We start from the raw sequence: 6,062 nt of genomic DNA, 5'->3' as shown, positions 1-6,062 counted from the left end.
GAGACAGCCATCTGTCTAGCTGCCTGTGTGCTGCCACAGGTGGGACAGAACCCGCTGTCCCCAAGGCCTGCTTCTGTGCCCCGCCTTCACAATTTAAAGCCCGATGAAGGGGTCAGGGAGGCTGTGGGGGCTCCTCAGGCGTCCAGACTTCATAGGCATCCCCGTGTTGAGGGCAGTCCATAGGTCTGGGTAGCTCCGGGACTTTCACACGTGTGCACACGTGTGCATACCTGGCCACCCCCTCCCAGTCCAGCTGGAGAGCTTTCCCGGCGCCCAGAGTTCCTCCTGCCCCGTGACAGTCCCCCCATGAGGGAAACCACTGTTCTGACTCCTGTCACCCCAGAACCAGCCTCACTCCTTCACTCACACAGGCTTTGGTGTCTCTATGCTGTTGTTGGTCCTTCTTATTGTGTAGAACCCAGTGCTTCTTCACCTGTTGATGGACATTTGCCTGCGTCCTGTTTGGGGCCATTTAAGTAGAACGTCTTGTGGACACAGGCATTTACCTGTGGCTTCATTTGTACATGTGGTTACGATTGTGCGAGGATCTCTGACTCGTTTGTATGCAGCATGCCGGCCTCTGGCACAAGTGCACGCTCAGCAGTGGTCTGCTGGCCTGATGTCTCTGTGTGTGACCACGTGCACGCCTCCCAAGGCCACCATGACTCTCCTGTCGAGGGCCCAGGGCATTCGACTGTCAGAAAACGGCCAAGAATTCAGAATTCCGCAGGAGCTGAGCAGGCCAGCTGAGAGATGGGCTCGAAACACGTGCTGGCAGCCAGCAGCCCACAGCTGTTCTCTCCTGTGGCTTCCCAGCCTCGGATAACTTGTTTCATTAGAGGCGAGTCGTGTCTGCTACCGGCCGAGAGCCCCGGCGGCCCCGGGGAGGCAGCCGCCCGAGACCATTGTGGCCTCGGCAGCTAATTCCTGCCGTGCCCATGATGGTTGGGGGCCCTGGGCCTGTGGTGCATGGGCTGCTCAGTGGGCTCAGGGCTCTAGAAGGAGCTGGCCTGCCAACCTCTACTCCTGGGGCGCGCAGGTGGGCGGGGCCCTTGTTGGCCATCTGCCTGTCCCTGCACAGCTGGGCCACAGGCTGGATCCACTGACACCTGCTCCCTCCCGGCCCGGGGCCAACGGCCGCATCAGCTCTGCAGGAGCAGCTAGAGCGGGCAGGGCCCAGAGGGCTCATGGGGAGACTGGGCCAGGGGTGGGGGGGGGGCCTCGGTTCCGGGCCCTGTGTCTCCCTTTCTGGCTGGGGGGCCTTGGAAAATCCCTTAACTTCCCTGGGCTCCTGTGCCTCTGTCTGTCACAGGGAACAGTGTCTCTTACACTCAGAGGGGTGTGAGGGCTGGCGAGCCCTGTGTGACCAGCCTGCCACCTCGTATGTACTCCATACATATTTGTGTCATTTCCTACATCAAGTTAAACCAGCTGCAGGTCACAGCAGCCAGGTGGAGGGGAGGAGGGCCACCAGGAAGATAGAGACAGACAGCCTGTCCCCACCTGCCGGGGCCTAGGTGGTCACTCAGGATGCGCCCCTCCCAGAGGCCCCAGTGGGAAAGGCTGGGAGCCCCAGGTCCCCGTGCTCAGCTGGGCTGCGGGACGGAGGTTCCGTCTGGCCGCGTGTGTGTCTGGTTGTCCCTTGTGCTCCCCACCCCTAGCCCATGAGCAACCCCCAGCCCAGCACTGCAGGCTTTGGCTCACTGCCCAGGCAGCTTGGGGTGAGGGTGGGCTGCTGGGGACGGGAGGGGGTATACCAGATTGGCATGATGTGCTCTGACATTGGGGTTGAAATTTGGTCCAAGAACCTTACTTGAATATTTAGCTCAGAAGTGGGTTTTTACAAGTTTACCTGAAGCATCTCTTTGCATGTGTGAACGCTGCTCAGCACGCTGGTTCCCCCCCACTCCCCAGAGCAGGGTCCTGGTCGTGGGGAGGTCGAGGGGTAGCCCCTGCAGTCTTCTCCGCTCAGGCCCTGGGGAAGCAGCAGCCACCTCATCAGTGTCCCCTCGCTGTCGCTCCTTCTTGCAGGCACTGCCGTGCTCACCCCTGGGAGCTGGTCTGCACACACACTGCGGCCGCTTGCACCTGGCCTTGTGGGAAACTGTGAAAGGGGGTTTTCCCAGGATTCTGTTTTGGGGGTGGGGGCTGGGGAGAAGCCTCCTGTGACATACTAAACCCTCCAAATGGAAATATTTATTGCATAACTATTGCACGAATGCCCCGCTGGTAAATCCTGAAACTCGAATGGCTGGAGGCCGCCCTGTCCCTTGGAGCTGCCTGGGTGAGCTCACGACCCTGTATGAACGGCAGGCTGGCCGGGACCCTGGCCCCCATGGAGAACCCTCCCTCGCTCGTCTGGGGTCTCAGCTTGTACCTGAGGCACCCTCTCCGCTCGCTCCCTCCCTTCCCGGCATGTTCTGGCTCCCCGGGGTGGGGCCACCTGAGACTGGGTCCACAGGGCACTGTCTGCCCTTCCCGAGGTCCCCATGCTGCACAGATCCCTGGTCACTGCTGTGGCTGCAACAGTGCGATGGGTGACCTGGGCTCACTCGCTCTCTCCAGACCTTAATGAATCTTCCTCATGCTGTCAGGGTGATGCTGTGTTCGGACAAGGTCACAACACTGGACAAGGTCAAATCCCACAGACACCCATGAAGGGCTACTGCCCCCACTCACAGACATGGCTGTGGCTCTCCTGGGCTGGCCATACAAACTCCAGGGGGGTGACTTCAGGATGCACTGGGGACCCCTGGGTCAGCCTAGATGGGGATGCCACTGCAGCTGTCCATCAGGCTCCTGGGGACGCATACTTTGGAAACTGGAATCCAGAGTTGGAGTTGTGGCCCAGGCTGGGGGCCCAAGTCTGGAGAGGAAGCCCTGGCCTCCCCAACCTCCCAGGGAGCTCCCCAGCCTGTTCTGCTCTCTGAGGGGTTTCCCACCCCTCCCCACAGGGGCTCAGCTGGGGGCCTGCTTCTGGGGGGCAAATAGAGATTAACTTCGGCCGGCTGAGTGGCTCAGTTGGTTAAGAGCTCACTCAAGAGTGCGAGCTCTGAGCAACAGCGGTTCAATGCCTGGCCCAAGTTGAGCTGCCACTGAGCTGCCAACAGTTGGCAGGATGGCTCAGCTTAAAAAAAAAAAAAAAAGATTAACCTCATCTGGGCAACAGGGGAGGGTCCTTCCCAGCAGGCCCAGGCTCAGGCTGGGAGCTGGGAGCTGAGCAGGAGGGGTCTCCGGGTTGGGGGGCACCCCACGCAGCTGCCACCATCTTCTGAGTGGCGTGGGTCCCAGTGCCGTGGGGCCGCTTCTCCAGGGGTCTAGCTTCCTGTCCAGCATCAGCCTGGGTCTTAGCTACAAGCAGCAGACCCCACTTCAGCTACTTTATGCTGAAGAGACATTTGTTAAGAATCGCGTATTAAAGGCAGCCCCCAGACCCTGGATGGGGCCTGAACAAACCCTAAATGCCCTCAGGTTGCTGCAGAGATCTCGGGAGGATGTCAGGGTCTTAATCAGAGCCAGCCTTCCCACGGAGCCTCACCCGGGGGCCTCTGGTGGGCATAGCCCAGCTCGCAGGGCTGCACCCTAGCTGCAAGGGAGGCTGGGAAGCTCTCGCCTCATCCACAGGACTACGCTCTCGTGGGTGGGGCAGCCTCTCAACTCAGGGAGGGGCCCCACAAAGAAACAATTGTGTGCTCCGCCAAGTTTCTGGAAGGACCCCTGGCAGGATCTCCCTGGATCTGCTCAGGCTGGCCTGCGGGGGGCCAGCTGGATGCTGCAATGTTGCCTCAGGTCTGGGCCCGCAGCCCTGGATATCTTTAGCACCCCTGTCCTGGGGATCCCTGTCCCTTGAGCTCACCCTCCCTAAGTGGAGACACTGCGTTCAAGGTTAAGAAGCGGAAGCCCACCCCCAGCCCGTGGTGGTGCCACATTCCACTTCTGGCTGGTCTGCAGAGCCGGCTCCATTCAGGCGCACAGTAGGCACCATGCATTTGCTGCTGAGACTAGCACATGTGGGGGCTGCACAGCGGGACTTGGACCCGAGTCGCCTCAGCACTCTGGCTCGGTGCCCCTCCCGGCATCCAGCAGCCTCTTGGCAGGGTGCTCGCTTGAGGGCACAGCTGGTTCCAAACTTCGAGCTGGCAGGACAAGACCCGTCCTGTCCCTGCCAGGGTCAGTGTGGGGCCAGGCGGCGGCAGAGGCCGGAGGTGGCCCACGAAGGAAATGGTTGAAATTTGCATCCAGGGCAGGAAATGGACAAACTGTAGAGGAGGAGTTGGAATGCCGCCCCCTCCGTGCCCGCCGGAGGTCGGAGCCCAGAGTCAGGAAGTGCCTGGTGTCCTGGCCCAGGGACTCTTGCCGCTGCTGCGTGGGTGCCTCCCGGCGCCACCTCCGGTTCCCAGCTAGAGGCTTTCCAGGGGCAGTTTGGAAATAGCTGGAGGGGCTCAGGATGGCGGAGGAAGCGGGACCGGGAGCCAGGACAGTGGGGTTCTGTCTGCCACCACACTCATGAGGCTCCCTCTCAGCTTCCCCGCCTGGTGCACGAGGCCACCGAGAAGGGACACCACCAACCTCTCCAGCCCCGATGCGCTTGGCAGTCAGCACGCTCCCACGGTTGTCACGCTTTTGCACACACTACCTTCTGCATCTGGAATGCTTCTCCCTGACGGAAAACTCCTATTCAGCCTTCAAAACCCAGCTTGGCAGCAGCTCCTGGATCAAGCGGTCCCTGAAGCACCACCCCCTGCAGATGCTGCCCCTCACCTGTCCTGCCTCAGTTTGACCCCCTGCACTGGGGGCTGCCCAGCCACTCCTGTCTCCCCCACGAGACCAAGCTCTGGCACAACACAGCATTCGTGGAACACAGTCGGCACCCGTTTGCTGGGCTTGGAAGAGGTGGCCCTGAGGTCAGAGCACATGTCCCCCGTCTGGGGACACGGGGGATCTGCGTGCACTGGTCTTCACCCGACATTGCTGCTGTTCTCGACGTCTTCTCTTGTAGCGTGACATGACTGCACACTCAGCCTCGGGGCCTGCGAGCCTGTGTGAAGCCTCCACCGCCCGCGTTTCAGGTCCCCAAGCCTCAGCTTTCTCCTCTGTGAAATGGGCTGACTGTGCAGCCCCCTGGGGGGGTGTGAGCACCCTCTGCACAGAGCCTGGCACCGGGGGTGCTTGGTAATGTGAGCCGCTATGATCCACCCCCTCACGGGCGCCCTTGACTGGGGGAGAAGACCAGGGGGCCCTTGACTGGGGGAGAAGACCAGGGGGCGCCTGAGGGAGGCACGTGACCGACCTCGGGTGCCCCCTCCTGGATTCCTTTGCCCTGGCGGGGGAGGTCATGAGCATAATTAGCATTCCAGCCCAGAGAGCCAGAGCACCAGCCCCTCAGGGTCCCCAGTAACCGAGGAGGTGCCCATCCCAGCAGCTGCCTCGGCCACCAAGGCCTCCGCCTGCCAGGGCCTTGTCCCACGTGTGCCAAGGGGTGCCACCCATCCTGGAGGAGCTGTGTTGCCCTTCAGGAGATCCTGGGAGGAGGGGGCTGTCCCCCAGAGGTTGGGGGGTTTGGTTCGTCCTCATCACCTGATGGGACCAGGCGGGTATAATTCAGCCCTGGATGCCAGTCGGGTCACCTGGGTCAGGGGTGTGGGAGATAAGGGTGGGGTGCAGGTGGGGTGCAGTTTTCCGCATTGCTGCTGACCGGGGACAGCTGGGGCCGGGCCACTGCCCCAGCGTGTGCAGCAGAGAGGCCTGACTCGGAGTCTGAACCCAAAATTCATCACTGGAGATTAGATACGAGTTAAGGAAACATTTATTTTAAATGTAAACCCATCACGGTGGAATTCCTGGTGGGCTCTGTGGCCTTGGCCTGTGGACGGTCAAGCGGATGACATAAATAGGGCACAGTTGTTACTGTTCTTCACCCAGAGGGGCCTGCTGCCGGCCGTGGCCAGTGGAGGCCCGGGCGGCTGGGCCGGTAGTGGGCTGGGCTGCAGGGGCCCCCCGGCCCGCCCGTCCTGCAGGGGCCCCGTCTCCCACCTCCTCTTGTCCAGTGAGAGGAAACCTCC

This window comes from Hipposideros armiger, unplaced genomic scaffold, assembly GCF_001890085.2.
Source record: "Hipposideros armiger isolate ML-2016 unplaced genomic scaffold, ASM189008v1 scaffold_33, whole genome shotgun sequence".
NCBI classification, from domain to species: domain Eukaryota; kingdom Metazoa; phylum Chordata; class Mammalia; order Chiroptera; family Hipposideridae; genus Hipposideros; species Hipposideros armiger.
The sequence above is the reverse complement of the archived record's forward strand: the minus strand, read 5'-3'. Positions refer to the sequence as shown.